Source organism: Ascaphus truei, chromosome 1 (genome assembly GCF_040206685.1).
Source record: "Ascaphus truei isolate aAscTru1 chromosome 1, aAscTru1.hap1, whole genome shotgun sequence".
NCBI lineage: Eukaryota > Metazoa > Chordata > Amphibia > Anura > Ascaphidae > Ascaphus > Ascaphus truei.
Genome location: NC_134483.1, coordinates 324,402,031 through 324,420,842, shown reverse-complemented (window position 1 = coordinate 324,420,842; position 18,812 = coordinate 324,402,031).

The window sequence follows — 18,812 nt, the reverse complement described above, 5'->3', positions numbered from 1 at the left end:
AATGGGGAAAGTCGGTCCCTATTAACACATCATGTGCCAGTTTGGGTACAATACCCACCTTGAAATCTAAAGAACCAAACTCTGTTTCAAAAAAAACATCAACAGTGGAATATTCATGATTATCCCCATGTATACAACAAATTGCCACTCTTTGTGAACTGTTTCCCTGTTTCTTCTTAATGGGCAAGAGGTATTCGGACACTAGTGTGACCATGCTCCCAGAGTCAAGAAGTGCCCGAACCCTCTTACCATTAACCTTTACAAATGCCCACAGATGGTTATTCAAGGGGTCCTCTGGGCTAGGGCCCATACATTGGGACAACAGCGAATAAGGTTCCACGCTGTTGCATTGCATGGGCTCATAATTTAGTGGGCAGATTTTTGCTGTGTGGCCCCTCTCATGACAATTTACACATTTAGGTACATAGTCTGTGTCCCACTTAGAGCCTTTTCCCGGCTCCCCATGTTGGCTATTGCCCTTAGTGTGCGAACCACTGTTGCTGGTGCTGCGTGAAGGTGGTCGCCGCTCTTCAGCGCCCCTTAACCCCGGTACCCTTTTACCGTCTCTGGAAGAGTCCTGGAACCTCGGGTAGTGGGGTTGCTCCACGACTGTGGGTTGCGGGTGCTCTTCTGCTGCATTGTACCTTTCTACGAGGGCCACAAGCTCATCCGCATTGTGGGGGTCACTCCGACTGACCCAACGGCGTAAGGCAGAGGGAAGTTTCCTCAAGAACTGGTCCATGACCAACCGTTCCACGATGTGGCTGGCTGAGTTGATCTCGGGTTGTAGCCACTTCCGGGCGAGGTGGATGAGGTCATACATCTGGCTTCGGGTGGCTTTATCCATCGTGAAGGACCATGCGTGAAACCTTTGGGCGCGAACAGCCGTGGTTACGCCGAGGCGGGCGAGGATCTCGAACTTCAATTTTGCATAGACGTTAGCTTCGGCTGGCTCTAGATCAAAGTAAGCCTTCTGGGGTTCGCCGCTTAGGAAGGGTGCGATTAGACCAGCCCACTCAGCTTCTGGCCATCCCTCTCTCTGTGCCGTGCGTTCAAACGTGAGAAGATAGGCTTCCACATCATCCGAGGGTCCCATCTTCTGAAGGTAGTGGCTTGCCCTGGTCATTTTCGGAACTGGGGCTGCCGCTGCCAGTGGAAGGTTACTGATAGTCCCCCTCAGGATCTCGAGTTCCTGCTGTAAGCCCTGAGCGAACCGCTGTTGCTCCTCTCTCAGCAAGCTGTTTGTCTCTTGCTGGTTTGCATTCGCGTTTTGCAGGGCTTCATTCGTCTGTTGCTGGTTTGCATTCGCCTGTTGCTGGTTGGCATTCGCCTGTTGCTGGTTGGCATTAATCTCTTGCTGGGCTATTAGCAGCTGTTGATGGGCTGCATTCGTCTGCTGCTGGTTTGCATTAGTTTCTTGCTGGGCTATTAACAGCTGTTGCTGGGTTTCATTCGCGTCTTTCTGGGCAGCGACATTGCGTACCAGCGCACCCACCACGTCTTCCATCTTGTTTGCAGAGGATGAAAAAAACTTTTTTTTTTTTTTTTCAAAGTTCTTCAACCCGCAGACCCCCTAGTGCTCTGCCCGCATTCTCCACCATATGTGACAAACGGCTTACTCCGGGGCTCCGTCGTTTGTCCGGGACTGTTTAGAACACGGTCTTTTAGGGTAGGTTAAATGATGAGGCGTCACGTACTGTTCCTTTAAACAGGCTATGCCTGGTTTATTCAGTCCCAGGCACTGAGACTGCCACAGTGCATACAACAGAAAACAGATCAAAACAAAAGCTGCTCACCTGAGCGATAACTTAACTTAGATATCCCTGACTCAGGGTTGGAAGTGGCTTTTCCACTTCCAACATCAAAACATGGTACTTTTGCAGTCTTACACAAATGAACAGAAAGATTGAACCTGTTTGGGGAAGAGGCTTCTCCCCTCTGTAGTTCAGCAGCCTTCCAGCCTCCTGGCTCTTGTGGGGAGCCCAGAGCAAACAGGAAATCAGTCTTTCATACCTGATTCCTAATTAGCATGACAGGAGACAGAAATCAGGCAGCAGACAAACTTTGGTCTGGATCTCTCATCCCTCAGTTCCAGCGCTTGCCAAACTGTGGGATGGAGTGTATGTATTATAAGGCTGCACTCCCAGGCCAAACAGGATAGAAACTGTCTAGTATCCTGGGAGCCCTATATACGGAATTTATTACCATCCCCTGGTTTCTGTCACAAGATGTATTCAGTGAGGATGGAGTACAGGCTCCCGCCAGAGAACCCGGCGGGTCTAGTTGAGCTCCTGTGGGATTTCATGGGCCTGAGAAAAATCTTGCTGGGTCAATTCCAATCTCTGTTTGGCCACCTGTTTTCGCTTCACGGATCATGCCGGTGGCGAGGGTTTTTCCCAAACGCCTATTGGCGGCTACAGCAGGGATCATGTGTCCTAGTCACTTCATCCAGGTCACTGCTGAGATCTGCAAGGACTTGAAAGTCTGGCTGGACTTCCTTGAGAAGTACAATGGTTGGACCTTATGGCATGGGCGTCCATCTCGGAACACTGAGTTACTGCTGTTCACGGACGCTGCTGGGTCAGTGGGATTTGGGGCTTACTTCAGTGACTGGGTTTTTTTAATAACATTGCCGATTCTTTATCTCTGTTTCAGATGACTGAGTTTTGGAGGGGGACCAGGTCAGCTTACCTTGCCCTGTAGATTTATGGGCACTGGGGACCTCGCAGTGACAAATTTAGTGCAAGCTTCCTTGGCTCCGGTTACGTGGGAGACTTATGCGCCTCTAAGAAAGATGGTGGAGTTTTGAAAGCGGGAGACACAGTGCTCAGTTCAGGGTCACTGCAACTTCACATTCGCCAATCTAAAACAGACCAAGTGGGTAAGGGAGCGTGGGTTTCGCTGCTAGCCTTGCCAGGGAGCAGGGTTTGCCCAGTATTAGTGCTAGGGGCATATTTGAGTTTGTGAACTTGTGGGGCGGGGCAGTTGCTCATGCACGGGGACGGCATCCCTTTATCCATATACCAGTTGCTGTGGGTGTTCCGGGTATGCCTGGAGCAGTTTGGGTTAGAGGCAGCACGATTTGGGACTCACTCGTTCAGGATTGTGGCCTCTATGGAGGCAGCCCCCTGTTAGGTTTTTGTATAAATAAATAGCCGTGGCATTTTATACCTCCAGTTCGGGGTTTCCTTATTTATATGTTACATGTTGGTATGGGGCGGGGGGGGGGGAAGGGGAACCTCCTGGCAGCCTCCCAGGTCATGGTGTCTTTTCTACCATAAGCAATCCTAACTTGCAGTGCAGACATTTCCAGAATAATCAGGGAAGATTTTGAGAAGAATTTACTGCAATACTGAAAGGAGAAGGAAAATGGTGAACCTTTCTAACCATGTAGCTATTAACCATCTCAGAAAGTGAAAGAGTAGCTTTGTAATAATATCACCGTCATTTAAGTTGGTGAATTCAGTTTGAATCCAAGTGTCAGCTCCCTTAGTCACCTCATCACCAATTGCCTCATACTTCCCAATTCGACTGTAAGCTCTTCAGCACCGTGGCTCATTATTCCTGCAAAATTAATTATACAGTGCTGTGTACATTGTCAGTGATATATAAGTAAAGTATTATTATTACAAAAGCCAGTAAGACACATACCACTAACACTACTTTCTTAAGATTATTACAATCTACATAGTTCTTAGGAGCACCTCCAAAACCAATATACCGTCTGCATGCATTAAGCTACCATAACAACCATGACATTTGACTGTCAGCCAAGTCCAAGGCACTTTGACAAAAGTTTCACCCAATATGGGGACCATTGTTCTATATTATATGATTGATACTGAGATAGGGTTTAAAGAGATCAGTCTCGGCCTTTGCATATATTGACATGGGCCATTATTTGTAGCAAAGCTATTTCCTTAACAGCTAGTCACCTACCAATCACCACCTCCTGATTTTTTTGCTAGAATGTTTTATTTTCTTTCTTTTATATTTAAAGATTACCCTTATGTTTTGTTCTCTTAGTGGGGGAGAGACTTTTATTTTTTTATTTTTTTAGCAAAACAACTACAATACCTACAGTAGTGTAGATATAAAATGAGTGTGAATTGAGGACTTCTTAAAGCAAAATAATCTCATATTGAAGAATATATGAATATCATTACTGTTGACTTATTGCTGAATGTGTGAATCCAGCAGAATCTCAGCTGAAGTTTAATGATTGTATACAATTACGCCATGGTCAAAAAGAGATACAGTATAGCTACAGTATGTGTGTAACTGTGTCTTCAATGTTTTCACTGCTGTTTAGACACAGTTATTTCTCACATTTATGTTATTTTGCTATGCATGTCGTGCTGTGTGTTGTTAGTAGATTGTTATGTATTTTACAGTTACGGAGCAATAGAACTTATGTCCTGCTGTGTCTTGATTGCTTACAGCTATACAAGCACACATTCATATCTGTCGCACTTTCCAAATCCAAAATATGGTACAATACAATAGATTCAGCCGTAGCCCCTACATAAAATATTCACACAAAAATGCTACCTTCTTTATTTTTGGTCTAAAACTTCTGTGTGCAATAGATACATAACCTAGAAGAGTATATACAACTATAAATACAAATGAGGGGCAGAGGAAAGGTGAGAACTGACAGAATTTCAGGAAAAACAACGAGCTGTATGCAAAATACTATATGAAAGTAGAAGTCATCATAGACAAAGTATAAGCAATAACTAAATCTGGAGTCGCAAATATGTGTGTAATTACTAGCACTTACCTCCATTGGATTATCATAAAGTGGCTATTGTAACAAAATTGTGTCCATTTGCATGGTAATCTTGAAAATAGAGCAGATAAAAAAATAGCACTACATAAGAATACGTATATATTGCATTTATGTTATGATTAATCACAATTGCAATTAATCAATTAGACTCTAATAGATCAATTGGGAACCAGTATTTAAGACAGGTGCTGCAGCTTTGAAATTTACTACTGATGAAGCAGAAAGGTTTGCGAAATGAGCAGAGTACTTACACATAAACCAAGTGGATAAGCTGAAATGTGTTGCTACGCTGAGACGCTGTATTGTGAACTGGTTCTGGGACCTTTCGAAAAATGTTTATTCTGAACCTTGAAGCTTCCGTATGCATGTCACCAGGCTTCACCTCACATGGCACCAAGCAGTGCTGAGGGACAACGGAACCGAAGGGTGAGGGTCTCCCGCAGCACTGCAGAAGGACATCAGGCTCTACTACTGTATGACAACAGCAGTTAGAGTGGGGAAAAAAAAACCTGCACACAGATTAAAAGATTTTCCCACCATGGATTAGCTAAACCACCCAAGCCAGCGCAGTAGGACTCAAATCCAAATAAACTATACTTTTAACACACTCATCATTGAGTAATGGTATTGGTCTAAAAATATAGTCACCCACCCTGGCAGTCAGTCAAGGCAGGCAGTCACACATCCATCCAACCATCCATCCAGGAAGTCAGTCACCCACCCACCCAGGCAATCGGTCACCCACCCTGGCAGTTACCCATCAACCCAGGCTGTCACCCCACCCAGGCAGTCAGTCAAAGGTCAGTCACTCACCCAGGAAGTCAGTCAGTCACCCACCACCCAGACAGTTAGTCATCCAGGCAGGTAGTCACCCAGGCAGTCAGTCAGTCACCCACCAACACTAGTCACACACTCACACACTCAATTCTTATAATGGGGCAGGGCTAGGGGCGAGGCTAGGTGGCCAGTAGATTTTTGGGTGATTTGTCAAGCACTGTATATATATATATGACAAAAAAGAAAAGAAGCGCCAGCTCCATAGCATTAAACTGTATGTAAAAGGAATTTATTATAACATGGAGGGGTCAAGAGGACATGCACTCACATAGTAGGTAACAACATATTCATTTGGGACAATCTGTGTGTGGATGCTGAATGCTGGAGGATGGATCAAGTGCTGATATCACTTACAGTAAACGACAGAAACCATGTTGCAAGGGCTGTGAGAGATACTCATCTACTGTACTGTCGGGCTATGGTTGAGATTGTTTTGTTTGGTCTCCACTATTTTCCTAAGTTATATAGCTTAAGCTGGTTTCGCTTTATATTTTTGTTTTGTTTTCACCAGTCTATAACAATTTGCTATCCAATATTGTTTTTGCTCTCTTAGATTATTAATACATTTATTGAATATCTCTCCCTTCATGCACAGATGTTGACTTCATTATGATACATTGTTTGTGTTTAGATATCATGGAGTTGTATGAACTATATGTTTACAGTATATCATCTATGTTCATGTTTTATGTTTTATAACTTTTAAATTATTGAGCATACAGTATTTATGGTTAGCAATGAATGTATACAACAGGATATCCTCACGGAAGAAAACGGAGCACAGCAATGCAGCAATGAGGGGGCTAGATACCGGTATAAAAGTCCTTTATTCCATGGTAGACATCATGGCATGGGATAGGTTAAAAATTAGTATACTAATTGGATGCCTAGAGACTCCCTACAGCTGAGCACGGTGCACTAGGAACGCTGTTTCCTAGTATCCATAAGCAATGAATGTATAGTTTATATTATAGCTGTCTATCATGTGACCATTTTTTAGTTCAGTATATGTCCCTGTGACCCTATCTGTTTTATAACTTAGAATATTTAAGTCCAGGACATATAATTAGTATTCACGACATTGATTGGCAAGTGCTTGTTTTCTAAGGGTGCAGTTACTAGCAGCCTATTTAAATACAGCACATCTTTTCGCCTATCTATCCTTGAGAATGTCACAAATGTGATGAAACGCGTTGGACGTCGTGAAGTATTGACGTAGTGACGTGTGTTTGGGGGCGGGATGCAGGACCAGGTAGCCTAGTGTGCATGTGAGTTTTCTGCTCTGCACTACCCGATTCATCGGTTACAGCTGAGACGCCGGTCAGAACAGTGTTAGCCCTACGGAGGAGCCGGAGCCCTCTTGATTGACATTTGGCATTGGAGGAGACAGAAAATTGTCTGAAATTCTCCTGACAATTGATGAGTATCCCTCACAGCTCTGGCAACATGGTTTCTGTGTCGTTTATGTGATATCAGCACTTGATCCGTCCTCCAGCATTCAACGTCCACACACAGATTGCCCAAATAAATGTGTTTTTGCCTACTATGTGAGTGCATGTCCTCTTGACCACTTCATGTTATAATAAATTCCTTTTATTTACAGTATTATTCTATGGAGCTGGCACTTCTTTTCTTTTTTATCTTGTAGGTTTTTTGTGATCAGGCTGGGTCACTAAAGAAGCTTTGCCTACTCTATAAGGACTGTTTCCTGAAACTGGACATTTCATCATCATTAATATTGGGATTGGTTTGATATAATCTATCACGTTTTATATTGTGTTATCATTATTTCATATTGCTCACCACATCACGCACACTAGTATCAGTTTTATATTTTGTTATATCACTCCTTTTAATTACTATTCATATATTTACACTCTACTATCACTACTACAGTATTTGTTTGTGTTGTTTATTGATTTATAAAAATATATATACCGTATTTCCTCGATTGTAAGACGCCATCGATTTGGCCCTTACAATCGAGGAAATTTACTTTTTCACTTACCATGTTTCAGGAGAGGTCCCATGTCAGCAGAGGATGAAGCGGGTGGAGGCGGCAGGAGAGGTCCCACGCCTGCAGATGGTGGAAGATGGACAGCGAGCAGGAGTGCGGCGGGAGCACAGGTCCCAAGTCTGCAGGTGAATGAAGATAAGAAGACTTTGTGCGGTGGCGGCGGCGGCAGGAGATCATAATAGCAGGATAGCTGAGCAGCAGCAGAGCGGCATGGAGGAATGGCTTGAGAGGTGCACACTTCAACTTCCAGTTACAGTGTGCACCTCCCAAGCCGTTCCCTTATGCCGCTCTGCTCCTGCTCAGCTCTACTGCTATTATGATCTCCTGCCGCTGCTGCACACCCGCCTGCTGTCTTCATATCTTCATTCACCTGTAGATTTGGGACCTGTCCTGTCGCTGCACTCCCGCCCGCTGTCCATCTTCAACCATCTGCAGACGTGGGACCTCTCCTGCTGCCATCTGCTTTTTTCTCCGCTGACATGGGACTTCTCCTAAAACATGGTAAGTGAAAAGAGGGAATTACCAGTAGTACTGTAGACACTTACATTTTTTTTAAATATATCGATTCTAAGACGCACCCCGATTTTAGACATGTGAAAATCGGAAAAAAGGTGCGTCTTAGAATCGAGGAAATATGGTATGTATAAATATTAGCCTGGAAAATTTAATTATTATTATCTACTTACAAGTCATGATATACTTTAAATATTTCCAATGCAACTATAAGCTGTCACGTCTTTTTTTTAATTTTTTTTATGACTCTAGTAGGATTTCCACTTGAAATAAATGTTACATGGACCATTTTTTGACATATTTTAGGTACACCACCTTTTTGTGTTTTTTTTGCTACAGAGATTTGACATGCAAATGAGCTGGGTTGTTACTTCACATACATGGTCAGCTCTATACAATGCATTGGACTCCCCTCTAATAATTAGACAATGCAGAGTCACTTTTGCACATTTTTGCAGGACTTTGATAAATGAGGTGCTTAATGTTTAGTATTGGCTGAGGACAGCAGAACTATTAAAAATGTTAAGCGCTGTCCCCTCAGTAATTGACAGCTTGATACTGTTATCCCCTCATGCTTGTCATTGCATTATAATAATACCAGTGATGATCAACTCAGGATAATTTCCCAGAAGATGCATAACCTTCTGAGAAAGTGACATAGATAGTTTGATACTAATGGCACACATTGTTTTATCAGTAGGTCAGAGAAATTACTGTCATTTTGCTGACAGACTGGAGCTATTTTATTCTCAACTTAGCAAAGAAAACTTAGTCTATTTGATTTCGTGAAGTACAGCTAATCAAAGATTAAATATTTTATATTACAAACACCACCACACTTGAGGAACAGTATATTAATGAATTGATGTATTTGATCTCAGTCTAAGAAAGTGTGTGCTCCATCTAAAATGACAGCAAAGGGATCGATTTGTTTTTTGTAGTACAGCCAAACGAAGATTCAATACTATATAATTATAACACCATCATACCACAAACAGTACATCTCTTGAGGCACAGTTAATTAAGTTAATTAAGTGACAAATCTAACCAGATTTTAAGGAATTATAGAGCAGATAGATAATCAAACCGTTATATATCAAAACTGAGGAATTATCGCTCAAAGGGGTTCATGCAGTAAGCATCGGAAAGGCAATTCTCGCCAGTTTCCCGCCAAAAATGCCTACCCCTATTCAGTAAGGGGCGAGAAAGTGGCGAGAAAAAAAAAACCGCCAGTTTTGTTGGCGTTTTTTTTTTTCCGCCGTTGGCGAGGTGAGAAGGCACTTTCCGCCTAAAATAGACACATTTTCCGCTACGCTGTATTCTAGTAGTGGCGAGTAGCGTAGCGGTGCTATTCGCCACTCTAGAATGGCGTTTTTATGGCGAATCAGCCACGCAAGAAAAAGTTGGCAAGTTGACGGTGAGAGGCTGCTGATGAGTGGCGGATCGGCACTCGGCACACGGGGTCTCCTGAGCTGATACCATTAATACCATCACCGGAGCCCCCCGGCATTCATCCGTGACAGGATAAATGCATTTAAAGGCCACTTCATTACCTTAGCTGTTAACCGCTAAGGCAATGAAGGGGTTAAACAGCCGTGCCAGGTTTATTGTGGGTAGCGGGGGTGGGTAAAGGGAGTATTTGGCCCTTGTTGTTTGTTTAGGGCTTGTGGGGGGGTTGCGGGTGCGCTTAACCCCTTCACGACCGTAGCAGTTAATACCGCCACGGTCATGAAGGGGTTAAACTCTCCCGCTACCCACCCGCAAGCCCTAAACAAACCACCGTTGGTACTAATACCCCCTTCAACCACCCCCGCTACCCACAATTAAAAGAAAACACACACAACAGCCCCACACTAACTAAAGAAATATATATATATATATATATAAAGAAATATATATATATATATATTACACCAACAACACCTAAACCCCCCTAACATACAGTATAGTAATGGGCACAATGATTATTATCCACAAATGGATAATAGTGCATGTGTCCATTTAAAATACATACAGAACAATAAATACATTAAATACATATAGCACTCACCCATGTCTGGCTGCCACGATGAAGGCCATCCTCATCTTCATCCTGCTAATGCCCACCCACTTCTGCAAAACAGACACAAAAATAAAAAAATCCAATGTAATGTCCCCTAACCCCTTAATCACCGTAGGGGTTAATAACCGCTACAGTCATTAAGGGGTTAACCCACCATCACCCACATACCCTCCCCCACTACACCCTCACCCCGTGAGACCTAACCACCCTCACCCACTACCCACAAGGGAGGCCTACCCACATACCCTTGGGGCCAATAACCCCTCCCCCACCCCACCACATACAGTACAATAATGTTCCAAATAACTATTATCCACATAGGGATAATACATTATTTGGCCATTATTAAACACATTAACTAGCATAGTAAAATAAAGAAAATTCTATTGACCTCATCAATAAGAAGGCCCCGTCGCCAGCATCATCCTTGTGGTCCGTTGCCAAAATAATACATAGCCAATAAATTGCAATGACATTCACATATCAATGAACCCCTTAATCACCTTATCGGGTACTAACCGCAAAGGTAATTAAGGGGTTAAGCCATCCTGACCACATACCCACCCTTCACACATTCCTTTGTACAGTGGCTTCATCATGAAAAATAAAAATAAAAATAAAAGAAACAATATATATATATATATATTTATATATATATATATATATATATATATATATATATATATATATATATACTGCACCGACACACTTTATTCGAGCAAATACCCAGTATGTACCTGGCAGATACCTGGAATGCGCCGCTCCTCACCTCTGACAAGCCCCGTTGTATTTGCCTTCCCAGCCTGGGTTCATGCCTGGCTGACGGGCGGCTGATCTATTAAATGATAATGATTAGGATTTAATAGGCTGCAATGCTTCGCGTGTCTACCAGATGGCATAAATTCATGAATTGTAATGCAGTATATATATATATACTTTGCAGTATTGCAGCCAGCGGGAATAAAATGCTTCAATCCCTGCCTGGAAAATAATGCAATGCACTCGGGCAGAAAACAGTCACAAACCTCAATACACACGGGTATACCCGAATTCGTGGGACTAGCCGAGCTCGAATAAAGTGTGTCGCCAGAGTATATATATATATATATATATATATATATATATACACAAACATGATGAACTAATATACAAATAAATGTGTCAGGGTTAACAAAAACATGCTCCAATAAAAATACCACTTATCCATAACATCCTCAATGAAATACAATGCGATTTCCTAAACAAATCAAATGTAATCATCCAATCTAAAGCATCAAATGCCAATCCAAAGCCTCAAATGCCACTTAAAACATTGCATTTACATTGTATACATGCTGCATAAAATGTAAGCTGCAAATCAATGTTAACAATACAATATTTCAAATAAAATAGTATTACATCAAAAGATGTATACAATGCAATTCAATAAAGTCACCATCAATCAATTAGCATGCATGAATTACATCCCAAAACAATTAAAATAGCATCCATACCAATTACACAATTAACTATAGCAACCGTTAAAGAGAACAAGTTACCATCATACAAAATAGGACACCAACAATTAAAATATACAAAAGCAAGCCTCACCATTACCTAAAGTACAGCATAGAAGCCCAAAAATTACATCTATCTAATTATAAAATACATTGAACACACATCTATGAATAGCAGCATAGCCACAATCATTTAAAATAGTGAAAAGCAATCTTTTAAAACACTATAATTTCTTACCCTGTATGTATATATCTCTCTAGACATACATACACACAGTGGCAAGAAATGATGTACAATAAAAAAAACAACACATGTAAAAAGCAACAAAAAACACAGTTACATTAAATACATTTCTTTAGTTCACTTACCATTACTTGACCCACTCACCGACTCCCGTTGAACAGCTTACTCATGAACCAATCCACAAACAGGAACCCATAAAATAATAAACCAGAAACTAATAAACATTAAAATAATAAAACACGACAATCCAGGTGTCTTCTACTTCTAATCCATCTTCATCTGTATTCTTGTTTCTTCTATCTTCTTCCGGGATCTTCTTGCCGTCTGCTGCCACGCCCTGGTCTTCTTTCTTCGCCAGAGGTCCTTCCTTCTCGGCGTCTGGCTTCAAAATGAGACGACATAGGCTTTTAAAGGCCTATGACGTCACATTTTTGTCATGGATTCCACGGCCCTGATTGGGCCGTGAAAACCATGTGTTTTGGCAGATAAAAAAAAAAAATGATGACGTCACTTAAAGGCAATGAAAGCACAGCCAGTCAGAATGGCTTTGCTTCAATTGCCTTTAAGATGACGTCATTAAAAGAAACATGGCCGGCCTCACATGGCCTCCAAACTCTGATTGGCTCTAGTAGACCATGTGACAGAGGCTTGGGGAATAACAGATATGACGTCATTGAAAGCCTGTCACATGGTACTAGAACCAATCAGAGTAGGGATAAAATTTATATATATATATATATATATATATATATATATATATATATATATATATATATATATATATATATATATATATATATAAATTTTGTTTCTTTTATTTTAATTTTATTTTTTCATGATGAAGCCACTGTACAAAGGAATATGTGAAGGGTGGGTATGTGGCCAAGATGGCTTAACCCCTTAATTACCTTTGCTGTTAGTACCCGATAAAGTGATTAAGGGGTTCATTGATATGTGAATGTCATTGCAACGTATTGGCTATGTATTATTTTGGCAACGGACCACAAGGATGATGCTGGTGACGGGGCCTTCTTATTGATGAGGTCAGTAGAATTTTCTTTATTTTACTATGCTAGTTAATGTGTTAAATAATGGCCAAATAATGTATTATCCCTATCTGGATAATAGTTATTTGGAACATTATTGTACTGTATGAGTGGGGTGGGGGAAGGGGGTATTGGCCCCAAGGGTATGTGGTAGGACTCCCTTGTGGGTGGTGGGTGAGGGTAGTTAGGCCTCAGGGGGTGGGGGGGTAGTGGGGCAGGGTATGTGGGTGATGGTGGGTTAACCCCTTAATGACTGTAGCGGTTAATAACCGCTATGTTGATTAAGGGGTTAGGGGACATTACATTGGATGTTTTTATTCTTGTGTCTGTTTTGCAGAAGCGGATGGGGCATTAGCAGGATGAAGATGAGGATGGCCTTCATCGTGGCAGCCGGACATGGGTGAGTGCTATATGTATTTAATGTATTTATTGTTCTGTATGTATTTTAAATGGACAACTGCACTATTATCCATTTGTGGATAATAGTAATGTTGCCCATTACTGTATTGTATGTTGTGTATTGCTATGTTTATTGGGGGCAATTGTCCCCAATAAACATACTATTATGTGTTAACCCCTTCATTGCCTTAGCGGCTATCCACTATGGTAATGAAGCAGCATTAATGTATTTTAATAATATTGTGCGGGAGCAGGGGGTCCCCTGAGCTGAACCGCATTGATTTCTGCCTCAGAGACCCCTGCTTCCCGAGTTACAGGCCCCGGTTTGGGGCATCGGTTACAGTGTCGACATCATATTTATTGCGGGCACGTAGCGTATGGGATGCTATAAACATGGCGGCGACACTGCCCACCCGATCACACATACCGGGGCTTGTAACTCGGGAAGCAGGGGGTCCCTGGTCCACAAAGCTATGCGGTTCAGCTCAGGTGTCCCCCTGCTCACTGTACTGTATTATTAAAAAAATATTCATGCTGCTTCGCTACCATAGCAGATAGCCGCAAAAGTAAGAAATGAGTGTTTATTGATATATGTGTTTTATTCATAGTGTAGATGTGCAGAGGGTCTCCGGAGCTGAACCTCTTTGGTTTTAGGTCCAGGGACCCCCTGCTTCCCGAGATACAGGCCCCTTTATGGGGTGCCGGTATCCCTCTGCTTTGTTTACATTCCGCGGTCACGTGATCGGGACCTTTAAATGCAGAGGGATACCAGCACCTCATAAAGGGGCCTGTATCTCGGGAAGCAGGGGGTCCCCGGACCTGAAACCAATGTGGTTCAGCTCCGGAGAACTGAACCATCTTGATGAAATGCAGTGACAAGAAGTATCTCCCTCCCTTCCCAGCACAACCACAAAATTAGAGGGAGGAATCCAAACCCACCAATAAAAGAGAGGGAGCATAAAAAGATATAAAAAGTCAAAGGCCTATAGTCATCAATGTTTGTTAGGGTAAAAATGTGGTGTTACAATGAAAAAACAATGCACTGTTTTAATCATGCAATTCAGAATTGTTGAATCTTTAAAAAAAATATTTTTAAACGGGCCAATTAAAAATATTAGAAGCCAACAAAAAAATTGGAAATAACACACGTTTTCCCCTATTGTCAGTCATAAAGTTCCGATCTTAATTGGAACCTGATTACCAGGAGAAAAAGCACAATTTTTATCACTTACAGATGCAGCGGACGTTATCCGAACATTTCACGGAGCCGTTTTTATGAACTATGCTGTATTCCACGCGGCATTCTCTCGTTATTCTTCCATGAGCGCTGCTGTGAATGTGCGCCGTCACTAGTAAAAACACTAGTAGACACGCGTCTTAACGCGGGAAAGTTTGAAGAAATCATGCGACGTGGGTATGCCCAGGAATACAAATCGTGAAATGTTTGGATAACGGCCGCTGCATCTGTATTTCAGGCTGGCGTTAGGCAAGATAAGACTATGTATATAATGGCTAATATACAGTACATAGGCAATATAACCTAAACTAATCTTAATTAGGTGGGGAAAAAATACTACAACATAATACAGTACATTCTATACTACCCACTTAGTAGGGTTTCCATGAATAGCTGACAACTAAAGAGGTTAATATTAACATTAAACTACACTACCAGCCCGAACAAACCTAACCCCCACCACCTCTTGACTAATACCTAATAGCAATATTAGCTATAGATGTAGTAAGACTGACTGTTCTTGGTGCTACAATTTCGCACAGTGTCAGTGATGACCTATGGCTGCGGCGATTGTAGCCCCAAAAACAGTAAGTGGCCCAACAGGATTAACCCAGCGGGGGTCCCTGTTTCTGAATAGGACAATGCAGCATTCAGCCGTTTGGCCATCAGGATAGAAGAGAAACTGGTATTATTGGTTGAACAGAGTGGTTCTGCTCCACTCAATGTCTCTAGTATTCTACAGAGGAGGGGTGCATCAAACGGAGATTAAGAACATATTAACTTCATAAAGAACAGAACCCTATATAGTCAAAAGGAGGGCCTCCTAGTAAATTCAAAACAACAACATTTTATTTCATATTGAAAAAACTTAATCTAAAAACATATTAAAATCAAAATCAGTGCCAACTCAGTGTGTTGCCATCGATACTAAGCCTGTGTGGTGCTATATTTCCCTCTCAGGTCTGATTTATTAATTTACTATCATAATTCACCCTCATATCCTTCATTATCTAAGAACTCTTTCCTCATCACCTTCACTGCATCACATTATTCCTTCCTTATTGCTCTGTATGTTTGCCTTTCCGCATTCCTGTGTAAACTTTTCTATTCTTTCCAACTTCCACATTGTTCTGATTCTATCCACATCTCCTCATCTCTCCCCCCCTCCACCATTGCATGTGATCACATACTGCACAACTATTTACAAAACTTTACCAGCTACCTTTATGAACCTCAATAAAAAGTACCTCTACAAATCCTCTTCTCACATCATATTTACAGTATCTCTCTTCTCCTCTTTCTTGTTACTGGGGATATCTCTCCTAATCCTGGCCCTGCCAATATGCACACCTGCTCTTGCTATCACCTTTCTGCCTCCACTTCCTTCTTTGCTGATGGTATTAACTAATCTAACTTAATATCTTCTTCTTGTCTTCATTCTCTCTCCACTTCTCCTGTGATCTCTCACTAATATGGCTTTGGTTGGGCATGACCTCTTCTACTCTTGCTCTCTTCACCTCTTTGCTCTAACAGAAACCTGGCTCTCACAACATGACTCTGCTTTGGAGGCTGCTGTATCCTATGGTGGTCTCTCTTTCTCTCGTTCCACACCCCACTGGCAGAAGTGGAGTGGAAAGTTTCCTCCCTCTGCCAATATCAACTCTGCTCTATGCCTTCCTCTATTTCCCTCTTCCTTTGAGGTTCACGCTGTATAGCTTTTCTACTCTCTTTCTCTGCATGTGGCAGTCATCCACAGACCGCCAACCTCTACATCCTTTACCTACTCCTTTCTCTCTGACTTTGAATCATGGCTTTCCTTCTTTCTCTCCTCTGACTCTCTTATGCCTTCACTAAGAACTTCAAATGTCATATTGATGATCCCTCAGTCTCCTGGGCATCTCACGTTATCTTTTTAACCTCCTTCTTTGGCTTCCCCCAATGGAGCAACTCCATCACCCACAAGGATGGACACTACTTGAACCTGGTCTTTACTAACAACTGCTCCCTTTCTGATTTCTCCATCTCGCCCCTTTCACTCTATGACAATCACCTCCAGTCATTCACCACTACTTAATTCCCTCATCCCCTCCTACCTGTCCTACTTGCTACACCTCTGTTCTATTGACCTCTCTGCTCTGACACCTATCCTACATTTTAACCTCTCTTCTCTCTCTCTTTTTACTCAAAAACTTACAAACTCCTACAACTCTATCCTCTCCAGCTCACTTAATCTATATGCCCCTTCTCGGTGTTTGCACACCCGTCCCTCTAAGCCATAGCCTTCGCAAAATTAAAAAACATGCTCCCTTTGCACTTGTACTCGCTCCTTTGAACACCTATTGAGATAATCTCCCATTCGGGCTGATTTTCTGCACTATAAATTTCTCCTCTTCTGTTTTAATTCTGCTTTCTCTAAAGCCAAACAACACTACTTTTCTTCACTCACCAACACTCACAAATCCAATCCATGCCATCTTTACTCTGTATTTGACTCCCTCCTCCAACGTTCTCCTATCACTTCCCATCCTTCCTTCACTTCTCCATAAGCATTCGCCAACTGCTTTAAAGGTAAGGTGGATGCTATCCACAAGGAGATCCCTTCTGTTCCTTTCCCATCCTCTCTGCTTCTATCTAAACCTTCTTCCACTCTTGACACCTTTTCACTGGTAACTGAGTTGTAGTTTCTAAGCTGATCTTCTCTTCTCCATGTACCTCATACCCTCTTGATTCCATTCCTGTAACGGTCGTGCTCACCACAAACTGGTGCCGGACCGCGGGGCTGAGGTGGGGATGTGAATACACCGACCTTAGGCCACAGAGTCAGGTCCGGATTCCGTGGTCATACGTAGCCTATTCAGGATTGGAGAAGACAGAGTGATCTGTGGACAAGCCGGGGTCAAGGTTGGAGAAGGCAGGGTTAACGAAATCCAGGCTGGGGTTCGGCAACAGGAATGCAGGTATGTAAAGCTTCAGCATAGAAGCTGCAGCATATGATTGGCCTCTATATGAGAACGGGAGCGGCCCATGATGAAGGTCTCTGCAATGGGAGTAAGCAGACCGGCCTAGGAACACCGAAGGTTAGCACTGGGGATCCAGCGCTTGAACACAGGAACCAGGCCTCTGCAAGGAGTATATGCAGCAGGCTGCAGGAACCAGGAAGCAGGCCTCTGCACGGAGGATATGCAGCAGGCCACAGGAACTAGGATGCAGGCCACTGCAAGGAGGATATGCAGCAGGCCGCAGGAACCAGGAAGCAAGCCTCTGCAAGGAGGATATGTAGCAGACTGCAGGAAGCAGGTTTCTGCAAGTAGGATATGCAGCAGACCAAAGGAACCAGGAATGGCTAAGGGAGGTAGCTTATGTCAAACACAGTTACATCGAAGTAGCACTTGGTTTATACTCAGCAATGAGGAAAAGGGAGAGTCCAGTATAAGAAGGGCAGGGAGCCAATCAAAGGACAGGGGTGTGAGGGAATTCCTCCAATGACAGAGCACAGAGACAGAGCTGCAGTGATTGCAAACACAGGTGATACTAATTGCAGATTCAAGGGAGAGTTGTTTAGAAACTGCATAGCTCTGTAAGGAATGGGTTTCAGCCAAACCCAGACGCAGATTCCTTACAATTCCCTCACAACTTATAAGAGCTTACTTCTTTCTTGGTCCCCACTCTCACCCACATCATCAACTGCTCCCTGACCTGTGGCACATTCCCATCTTCCTTTTAGCACACAGTAGTAAAAAACAACCTAGATCCTACGCGCTTTGCTAACTATCGCCCTGTATCCCTCCTGTCATCTGCCTCCAAATTGCTAGAACATCTTGTGTTCCCCCTCATTATCAACTTTCTTATTTCCCATGCCCTCCTGGACCCTTTACAATCTGGCTTTAATACAGCTCACTCAACAGAGATTGTGCTTACTTAAGTTTCCAATAATCTACATGGAGCTAAATCCCAAGGTCACTATCCCTACTAAACCTTATCGATCTACTGCTGCGGCAGCTTTTATTCTAACAAATCACCGGTTTTTCCCTGGCTTGTTCCTGGAATGCGACGCTGTTCACCTGGCGCATGCCGCATTCATTTTGCGTTCCCAGCCATGGGTCATGCCCAGCTGACGCGCGGTTGATGCGTTTATTGATAATGGTTTGGATTTAATAGGCTGCAATGCT